Source organism: Lynx canadensis, chromosome X (assembly GCF_007474595.2).
Source record: "Lynx canadensis isolate LIC74 chromosome X, mLynCan4.pri.v2, whole genome shotgun sequence".
Lineage (NCBI taxonomy): Eukaryota > Metazoa > Chordata > Mammalia > Carnivora > Felidae > Lynx > Lynx canadensis.
The window spans coordinates 20,080,349-20,091,231 of record NC_044321.2 but is presented as its reverse complement, the minus strand read 5'-3'; the positions used below and the strand labels follow the sequence as shown (position 1 = coordinate 20,091,231).

The window sequence follows — 10,883 nt, the reverse complement described above, 5'->3', positions numbered from 1 at the left end:
CTGACTCTCAATGCCAAGTTCTTTCTTAATACCAGGCTGCATTTTTTTAAAAAAGATTTTATTTTTTTAAAAGCATTTTTAGGTTCACAACAAAATTGAGTGGAAACTACAAGGAGTTCCCGTACACACACAGCCTCCCCCACCATCAACATCCTGCATCATACTGGCACATTTGCTACGATCAGTGAACCTACATCGAAATGTCATTATGAACCAAAGTCCACAGCTTACTGTTCACTCCTGTGCTGTACATTCTATGGGTTTGGACAGATGTACTGCCCTAAAAATCCTCTGTGCTCCGCCTACAAATCCCTCCCTGCTAACCCCTGGGAAGCATCGATCTTTTTTTTTAATGTTTATTTACTTTTTGAGAGAGAGAAGGACACAGAGTGTGAATGGGCAAGGGGCCTAGAGAGGGGGACGGAGAATCCGAAGCAGGCTCCAGGCTCTGAGCTGTCAACACAGATCCCGATGGGGGCTCGAACCGCCAGATCATGACCTGAGCCAAAGGTGGATGCCTAACCGACTGAGCCATCCAGGTGCCCCAAGCATTGAATTTTTACTGTCTCCATAGTTTTACCTTTCCCAGAACGTCATACATTTGGAATCATACAGTATGTAGCTTTTTCAGATTGGCTTCTTTCACTTAGTAATACACATTTAAGGTTCAACCATGGTTTTTTTGGCTTGACAGCTCATTTCTTTTTAGGTCTGAATAATATTCCATTGTTTGGATGTAGCACAGTTTATTTGCTCATTCACCTATTGAAGGAAATTCTGATTGTGTCCAACATACACCAGCCCCCCCCTTTTGATGTGAAGGGTGGCAAGTCAGGAGTGTGAAGATGAGGGGCGACTGGGTGGCTCAGTCAGTGAAGCATCTGACTCTTGACCTCAGCTCAGGTTACGATTCGTGAGATCTGCACCCCGCGTCCAGCTCCACACTGACAGCACAGGGCCTGCTTGGGATTCTCTGTCTCCCTCTCTCTCTGCCCCTCCCCTGCTCACAATCTTTCTCTCTCTCTCTCCCAACATAAATAAACTTTTTCAAAAAAGGAAAAAGAAGTGTGAAGATGAGTGAACTATTAGTAAGGGTTACTTAATAAAGTTTTACTAAACTTCTATATTTACTCAAGTATGTGTGTGATTTGAAGCAATAGCTCTATTTTCCCAAGTGCTCAGATTCATGATTTTTGTGACAAACTATTTTGGATGGTGCAAGTCCCCGTCAAGTCCATTTATCCTGGTCCTTTCATTTCTAACAAGGGAGGGTTTTCATTCTACTAGTAGTAGTCTTTCTCTTCCTCCAAAAAGAGGTCAGAAAAGATTTTAAGCACAGGAATGGTGTGGCAGGATAATCTATGGAGAAATTAAGTCTGTGTTTTGTTTTTGCACCTCTTGGTGGGGCAAATGAAAGAGGTAGCTGACCTTCTCTGACCTAAAAAAAAAAAAATGGAGACTTCACGTCTGGGCTTCTTTGGGCAACCGTGTCTGAGGGCGTTCGTTAGCCGTTTTTGTACAGCAGGACCGAAAACAGAAGTTGGAAGATATAAGAGACATTTTGATAATCTCTGTAAATTCATTCCTTCTTCTCTTGGTAACTCCCCCCACTTTTGTCTACTGCCCCGTGCAGTGTATTTGTGCTGCGGGTGGGGGGAATAGCCTTCTCTGGTTGCAGTAATGAAATATATGGTTCAATCTAACAATTAATGAGCAGGGTGCCTGGTGGGGGGGGGGGTCCTCAGTCAGTTAAGCATCCAACTCTTGATCTTGACTCATGTCATGATATCAGTTTGTGGGTTCGAGCCCTGCATTGGGCTCTCTGCTGACAGCACAGAGCCTGCTTGGAATTCTCTGTCTCCCTCTCTCTCTGCTCCTCCCCCGTTTGCACATGTGCACACTTTCTCTCTCAAAATAAATAAATTAACTTAAAAAATAATTAAAAAAAACTAATGAGCTTGATTCTGACCCTTGGCCATAGCCAGGAGGGTTCAATGGACACGTGACCCAATTTAGGCCAATGAGAAAGGAGAAGATATTTCCTGGAGGCTTCTGTGAAAGAAACTTGCTTGCTATTTGGAGGAAGCTTCTGGAAGAATCTTTCTCTCTTTCTACCTTCTCCTTACCTCTGAGCACATGCAAAAGAGCATGTAGCATCAGCTGACAACCGTCTTATGACCAGGAATAAGCTGACTTTGTAGAAAGCAGAGCAAAAATGAGACAAAACAGGGTCCTTGATGATGCTATCAGGTGACTAAATCAAACCAACCCTGAATCTTCCTATGAACTGTCAGGTATACAGGCCAGTACTTCTCCTTTACGGTTTAAGCCAGGTTGAGTAAATTTGGGTCGTGTTGAGTCAAAAGTATCCTAGTTGTCATAGTAGGCATTCTCCACATACCCCTACATATACACATGGGACTAGCTCCCCATTGATGGTTTATGCGGGGTGTCTTGCCAGCCCTGCACACGGGAATTCAAACCCAGATTTAATTTTATTTTTTAAAAATAAAGAAAGGTAATGTTTCATGTGCCCAATTTATGAAACAAAGTTACATCCTATAATATCCAGAAGGAAAAGACAATAATGGAAAAATAGTTCAATAAACCATGGCACACCCACTCAATGGACCGATACACTGTCATTAAAAATTTGTTGTGTGAGGGGTGCCTGGGTGGCTCAGTCAGTTGGGCATCTGACTCTTGATAGCGGCACAGGTCATGATCTCTCAGTTCGTGGCTCAAGCCCCACGTTGGGCTCCGCACTGACAGCGTGGAGCCTGCTTGGGATCCTCTCCCTCTCTTTCTGCCCCTTTCCCGCTCATGTGTGTCATGTGCACTCTCTCTCTCTCTCTCAAAGATGAATAAACTTAAGAAAAATTTGTGGTGTGAAGTCTATATGAGAACACAGAAAATGCAAACATTATAAGTGGGTAAAAGCAAGATACAAAGTTTAGTACTAAGTTTGAGCTCAGCTATGAAAAGATCACAAAACTTCACAGAAAAAGTCTGGAAGGAAACAGAAAAATGCCAACAATATGATAACCACTAAGGAGTGTTTTGAGTGATACCATGGTTGGATTGACATTTAGGAATCCTTGGAGTCTCTGGGTGGGAACGTGATCCAAAAATGTGAGCCCAGAATAGGTAACATGAGTGGCTTTATTCAGTTCTCCTTTACCCCAAAAGATGAAAGGTAATTACACAGCAACTTGTCACAATCTACTTACTGCTCTTCTGTTTTTCTCCAAATCATGATCTTATCAGTTTCTATTAATATTTACTTAGTACCCATAACTAACTGAGCACGAACTATTATTTGCAGTGGACTCTGACATCTAAGGTGCCACCTATTATCTGGAAAACTTGGCATTTCTCACATCGGTGAGTTTAGTACAGCCCTCATTCACCCAAGCTGTTCACTAAGGTGCAGCCTCCCCCTGGCCCTGACCGTCACGACCACCACATGTGAACATGACAGCAAACTTGAGTCGTTTCCAAAGTCGCTAAGATTTCCTTCCATCAGGGAGACTTATGTAGCTTCCAGGAAGGCCCCCTCTCCAGGGCGCTGGAGTTTTATTGTCAGTTCCAACTCTTTTCACCTTCTTCTCCCTGCACTTATTCCGAAAGCCTGGAGGAAAAGAAAAACAGCCACTTGTTACAAAAAGATTGGGGACGTCAGCTCTAGGATAATCTGACCCGTGTCCCATCTATGAGGCAACTACAAATTAGTGATATTAAAGGAACAGGAATACAGTCAATCGCCTCCCATCGTTTGGAACGTGCACTAGAATAGAATTGAAAGTCCAGATTTTGAAATCTAAAGAGATCCAATCTCATTAGAAGCGCTAAGGCTGCACTGCCCGATACAACAGCAACAGTAGCCAAGTGGGGCTCTTGAGCCCTTGAAATGTGCTGATCCGAGCTGAGAGGTATCGTAAATGGCAAATTCACACTGGATTTCAGAAACTCAGTATGCAAAAAAAAAAAAAAAAAAAAAGAGAGAGAGAGAGAGAGAAAAGAAAAAAAGAAAACAAACTCATTTAGAATTTTCTATATTGATTACATGTTGAAATGATAACATGTTAGATATATCAGTTACATTGATTAAGTCATATATAATATTAAAATTAATTTCATTTGGGTTTTTTGGTTCATTTTTAAGTGTAGCTTTCAGAAAATGTTAAATTACATCTGTGCCTCACATTTGGGGATCACATTATATTTTTTTAATGTTTATTTATTTTGAGAGAGAGAGAGAGAGAGAACGCATGCGTCTGCATGAGTAGGGAAGGGGCAGAGAGGGAGCCAGAGAATCCCAAGCAGGTTCTGAGCGCTCTCAGCACAGAGCCCACCGCCGAGGAGGGGGGGCCATGAACTGTGAGATCATGACCTGAGCCAAGATCAAGAGTCAGACAATTAACCAACTGAGCCCCCCGGGCGCCCCAATCACATTAGATTTCTATTAGATACGTGCTGTGCGAGATATATTGCCAGGTACCCCTTATACTCCTGTTTCTATAGAAAACATAACTAACACTTGCTGCTGGGCTTCTTTGTGGCCTAGCTGGTTAGGGGCAGTTCCCTCTTTTAATCGACATAGCAGCCCCACAAGGCACACACGAGTTTGCCTACTCACAGATGAGAAACCTGAGGCTCAGAGAAGTTCAGCAACTTGCCCGTGGCCATCCACTGATATATGGTAGAGTCAGGAGATCCAACACTGGATTATCGTTCAGGGAGTTACCCAGTTGCCAAGGCTTTTGTCTCTGCCATGACTTGAAGACCTATACAAGCAGAGGGAGCGATGCCAAACAAATGCAAGCAGATGAGTTCTCTAAAACTGCAATCGCTTTGCACAGACAAGCCTCAGTAAAAAATAAGACTACACCTTCCTAGTCCTAGATCCCATTTGACAAACATATGACTAGTGACAAGCAATACAGTATTGCCTTCCTGTTCAAGCTAACCGTAACTTGGAAAAAGGTGCGGAATGGGTGCTTTTGAAGAGCTAGGCTTTCCTATTCAAAAAAGGAAGATTCGTGTATTCGTCTAAACTTTCAGATGCGGCAGGAAGAAAAACTTGCTACTTAGCCCTATCATTTACAAATAAACAGTGCTGCTGTTATTTTTGGCCAGGTTTATAGATTCCGTGAGAATGTTTAACACTATAAAATAATGGAAACTGATTACAGTCATTTATATTCCTAGGGATGAATAAGAGGTTTGGCTAATCCATATCTTCCTCTTCAAAACTCGGTATCGTCAGACAGCTTCATTGACTGCTCCAGTTTGTGGTTTGGATGTTGGGTTCACGGGTGTTCATTTTACCTATGTATTTATTTAAAGAGAGAGCTACGCATGGACCTGATATCTTGAACCCAGGATTATAATTCAGTTCTATGTAATGATGGACCCCCTTCAAAAATAGTACAGTCGCAGCATACTGATCAGGTTCTATAAATGCATGCTATCGATTTCCATAAACGCCTCAGGCCAATCAGGGGCTCAAAGATCCAGCCTCATTCTAGATACCATTCAGAATTGGGAAGTATCAGTTCCTTCTCCAGAGAACCCTTCCCTTTACGCTGTCTCCACTTAAGAAGTATCATCCTACTCAGCCTGAAAAGCTCTCCTTTGCTCCACACAGTTCCCCTTCCCAAGAAAATACAACTCTTCAGCATTCCATTCCCTCAAGACTCTGCTCTTTCCTAGCCATGACTCCAAGTTCAACCTTTAGGCACCATAGCCGAGGAGTTGGGTCAATATTTTGTGGTGTGGACCTTTGGGCATTCCTTGTGACAGCAGGCATCCCATCACCTGTCCCCCCTGAGGAGTCGGATCGGCCCTAGACGCTGATAATCCCCACTCGGCCATCCCACAAGATTAGGCAGTTCTACTAGCACTGACAGCGTGGTCTTAGGCGAATTAGCTAACCTCTCTGAGCTTTGGTTTTCTCACCTGGGAAATGGGAGTGATAAGGCCTCCTTTAAAGATTTGTCGTGAGAGGTGGAGAAGGTACCCTCCCGGCCAGAAGAAGCTCTCAATTATGGGCGCTGTGGCTGATTCGCTGCATTCGAACGAGACAGCACAGCCTCGGAGACACCTGACCCCAAAGTTGCAGGCCTAGATCTGCCACGAAGTAGCTCTGTGGATTTGGGAAAATTGCTTCATCTTTCCATGCCCAATTCCTCCTATGTAAAATGAGAGGGCTGCACTTCAGCTGATCTCTAGAAAGAAGATCATGAGTCTCTGAGAAGAGCTCTAACTAAAATACTCAATTATTTATCAGTGCCCGTGTAGTCACCTGCTACTATCTTTCATCGGGTACTAACTTATTCAACAGATCCTGAGGGAAGAGTGAGCACAAGCACTTTCCCAGAAAACAAGAGAAAATAATTTTGTGTTCCTTGAGGGAATAATTAACCTGAAGGGTAAAGGAAATAGTGAAGGGGGGGGGAACAACTACCCCCACTGTACAAATAAAAGCTATATTCGTGTTCAAAACCAAGTTCAGAACTCTGATATTATTCAGAGTGAGTTAATTATTGTGTGAGTCAGAGCTGTATTCTGTCTCCCCTTGTATAACTCCTTGTATAACCCTTTTCTTCTTTTATTCCTTTCCCTCAAATGACTTCATTCTTTCTGTGTGTGTGTGTGTGTGTGTGTGTGTGTGTGTTTCTTCTCAGGATTCCTATTGTTGCTCTGGTTTCGGCGACAAAGCCACTTTGGTCTTGAGTGAGTTTTATCTGGCAGTATGACCTGAGGAACGCCTGTTCCCATTTTTGTGCTCTGTGGCCGCACGAAAGTGGAGGAGGCTGGACTCCTACATACACCTCATAGTCGTGGTCAAGGAATTCCATGTGAATTATACGTAAGCTGAATTTCAGGAGACGATAAAAACCAGAGGAACGCTTTCTCTCACAGTTATTTGTACAGGTGCTGCCGAAGAGAGCATTCTCTCTTTGAATGGCAAGATTATTTGAACTTCCAACCTGGAGCAAGTCTTTGGCTCTATCAGTAGCCTTTCTGGCTTTCCACACGGAAGAAGACTTAGCCGTATCCTCCCCTCAAGCTTCTCCGTCAAGTCACTTACCTAATATGCTCTTGTTCTCTGTCTGCTCATAGGACTCACCGCGCTCCATGAAGAACCACTGCATACACACTGCAGAACTGCTCTGAGATATCAAGTCACTCCGACTCCCTGGAGACACAAAATCTCTTCAACACTAGAACGGAAGGAAGAGAGAATGAGAGGGTGAGCTCACAGGTCCAGTCTCAGAATAACCAAGAAGGGAGACAGGGATGGCCGCAAGCAAGGAGCAGAGAGCTAAGAGAAAGAGGGAATGATTCCGGCCAGAGGTGACAAGCGTACAAGGAGATGCGGTTAAGGCCCTGCGGGTCTGGAGTCCTGTCTACCACCTACGTGTCTTTCTGGGAAGGCAAAGTACTGGTGCACGTGGGCGGTGGTGGCCGTGCAGCCTTCAGCCACTCCCGGCGGCAGTTTCCTGTCCGACTTCTCACCAGCACGTAGCTTTTCCTGAAGACCCTGTTCTCACTAACGTCTGCCAGAAACACTTAGAGAAGATGACCCCTTCCCTCCCCCACACCGAATTCATGCTAAGGTCACTGACCAACGATCTTCATGTCCAGGGGATACTTTTTAGTCCCTATTTTTCATGATCTCACAGTCACTCCGTCCTTTCTGAAAAAAACTCACTTTTCCTTTCAGTTCATTGGCTCCACGCCCTCCTTGCTTTTTCCTTTGCTTTCTAGTCATTTCCACGTCTCTTTCTCTGACCTCTGCTCCTCTGCTTCCTTTGAGGTTCCTTAGAGCCCTTTCAGAGGCCCTCCTCTTACCGGCTTCTCCCTTCTTGGGCAATCTCCGCTGTCCCCAGAACGTCACTTACCCTTGAAATTCTAACTCCCAAGTTTACATCTCCTGCCCCCAGGGTATGCAAATGCCTACCTGACATTTCCACATGAATGTCTCAGTGACCCCCTCCGGTTATACATGTCCAAAGTCATACTCATGTTCTTCCCACCAAAATTCTTCTCTTCCAGCATGGTTCCCTTCCTTAGAAAATGGCAGTGCTGCTGACCGGGTTGCTTAAGTATGAACCTAGGCACCATCCCTAACACCTCCCTCTCTGTCACCTCTCACGCTCCATCAATCGCCAAATCTTCTGATTCTCTGACCTATATACCCATCTCTTAAACCCTTCTGCTTCCCTCCATCCCCATGGCCACCATCTTAGCCAGGACTACCATTACTTCTCACCCGGGCTGTTGCAGTATCCTTATAACTGGTCTCTTGCCATCTTCGGTTGCACCTCAATCCATTCTTTCATCCACTATAGCCTACGTGATCTTTAAGAGTATAAATACGGAGGGGCGGGGGGTTGGCGCCTGGGTGGCTCAGTTGGTCGAGCGTCTGACTTCAACTCAGGTCACGATGTCACTTTTGATGAGTCCGAGCCCCACATCCGGCTCTGTGCTGACAGCTGACGACCTGGAATTCAGAACATGTCCCCATTTTCGTAAACTCTGCTTAGAATCCTTCAACACCTCAGGGCAGCTGGGTGGCTCGGCCGGTTAAGCATCTGACTTTGGCTCAGGTCATGATACCGCGTTTGTGGGTTCGAGCCCCGCTGACAGCTCGGAGCCTGGAGCCTGCTTCAGATTCTGTGTCTCCCTCTCTCTCTGCCCCTCCCCCGCTCATGCTCTGTCTCGCCCTGTCTCAAAAATAAACATTAGAAAAAAACTTTTTAATAAAAATAAAACTGTAAATATGGGCATGCCACAATCCTTCAGCGGCCTACAAGGCCCTGTCTCGCCTAGCCCTAGTCACCCCTCCATCTCCTCTTGTACATCACTAGCCCTTATTCTGTCGGCTCCAATGGCACCGGATTTCTCTTAACTCGTTAAAACACAATGCTTCGCCTGCCTACAGCTTTTGCATATGCTCTACCGATTGTCCGAAAGGCTCTTTCCACCTCAGAGTCTGCCTTAAACATCACATCCTCAGGAAAACCTTCCCTGACCATCCAGAAGAAAGAGCTCTCCTTTTAATCATTTGCATCGTACCATGCAGTACTTCATAGCACACCGCACACTTGAGGTTAATTAATAGCCATTTTGGTTTAATGCCGGTCTTCCTCCTGTGGCTGCAAGTTCCGTATCGGCAGAGCCCATGTCACTTTGTCCACAAGGGAGGTCTCAGTTCCTAGCTGATGGTGGGCTCCCAATAAACTCCGTACAGTAACTGACTCTGAACCCTCCTGCCTGCCATTACCCCTAACGCTTTCACCAAAGCACTCTCACTGAATTGAAAACAGCCTGTTGAATCCTCCTACATTAGCTTCCTGTGGCTGCTGTAACACATCACCACAAACTGAGTGACTTCAAACAGCACACGTTTATTCTCTTACACGTCTGGAGGTCAGAAGCCCTAAAATCAAGGAGTTAGCAGGGCTGCGTTCTTTCTGGAAGCTCTAAAGAGGAATCTATGGCTGGGCCTTTTCTGCCTTCTAGAGGCTTCCTGCATTCCTTGGCTCATGGCCTCACATCACTCCAACCTCCGCTTCCCTCATCATGTCTCCTTCTCGTCTCTCCTGCCTCTCTCCTATCAGAACCTCTGTAATGACACTGCGCCCATGCAGATAATCCAGAATCATCTCCCCATCCCAAGACCCTTAGCTTAATCATATCTGCAAAGTCCGTTTAGCCACGTGAAATAACCTATTCACAAGCTCTGGGGACAAGCAGACGGGCATCTATGCCTCAGAGGGTAAAATCTTTGCCGAGTTTTCGGGAAAAAATACTGAACTTTGCTACGAACTATCACCTACCATACACACTCTGTACACACCATGATATGGACCATATTACAACTCTTTCTCTTAGATCCCCTTGTAAATTAGCTTTGATTAGTATGTCCTTGAGGATGTACATACATTCCATAGTGCCTGCGTATACACAGTACTCAGGGATCCTTAGAACATCCTTCCAGATTTCTGTCCCTTTGGTGAGGAAGACAGAGCCAGAGCATGGGGAAGGAACAAGGCCGGCGAAGCAGCTGACGTGACCTTGCCTTGTTTGACCCCGGAGTCTCCCCTCCCGACTGCGAGTCTCCCTTCCAAGCTGTTGCTTCCTTGAGAAAACGGCTGAGGGGATGGTCACAAGCTGTCTCACGTGGAAGAGTCGCAGCAAGAAGCTGTGGCCGAACATTTTTAGACACGTTGATAATCTGTCAGAAAGTACACAAATACTTGACAGTGAGTGTGGAAGCAAAAAGGGTGTCGTGAGCCAAATAATTTGCATCTTAAACACTTGACTTAATGGGTATGAAGATTCTGGAGGTGAGAAGGCCTGATCCCCAAGGTGCTACCTACAGACTGTTCACCTCAGACTTGGGGTGAGTGGAAACACTCAGCCTCAGGCGTGGTCCCGTCTTGTGTCACAGCTGCCCTTACGTGCTCTCCTTGACTGTTATGGGAATCAAGCAGAAGATGTTGCTTCTGGCAGCAGAGTGTCCTAAGAGTGAATCTCTTGTTCCCAACCGGCACAATCTGGTGTTTTGAGGAAGTAAAGACAGGTTTCTCTCTCTCTCTCTCTCTCTCTCTCTCTCTCATGGAATCTATTCCCCCTGTAGTAACCACATCTCAGCTCATTAATCCTTGGTCCCATCTAGACATTATTGCTTTATGGGCATTCTGGTTTCCCCCCAAGTTCTGATTATTCACCCACAAAAGATTTCCAAGGGGACAGGAAGCAATCGGTAACACTTGTTGTGTGCTCTACTTACCTTTATCTATTCAAATAATAAACATCACTACTGAGAAAAGTTCTAGGCAAGTTGTTCTAAGTCACCTAACCCTGAG

At 45.2% G+C, this 10,883-nt stretch overlaps 1 long non-coding RNA gene across 2 annotated transcripts; it reads right to left on the bottom strand.

The window, feature by feature from the left end:
* Positions 1 to 3,148: 3,148 nt before the first annotated feature.
* Positions 3,149 to 8,435, bottom strand: LOC115507817. Of its 2 annotated transcripts, XR_003966809.1 has the most exons (5): positions 8,282 to 8,435; positions 7,097 to 7,229; positions 5,962 to 6,230; positions 4,640 to 4,787; positions 3,149 to 3,631 (listed from the first exon to the last, which is right to left on the bottom strand). It is a non-coding gene; the product is annotated as an uncharacterized LOC115507817 (long non-coding RNA). The 2 variants fall into 2 exon arrangements; XR_004343224.1 differs by having other exon boundaries at positions 5,962 to 7,229.
* Positions 8,436 to 10,883: the final 2,448 nt, after the last annotated feature.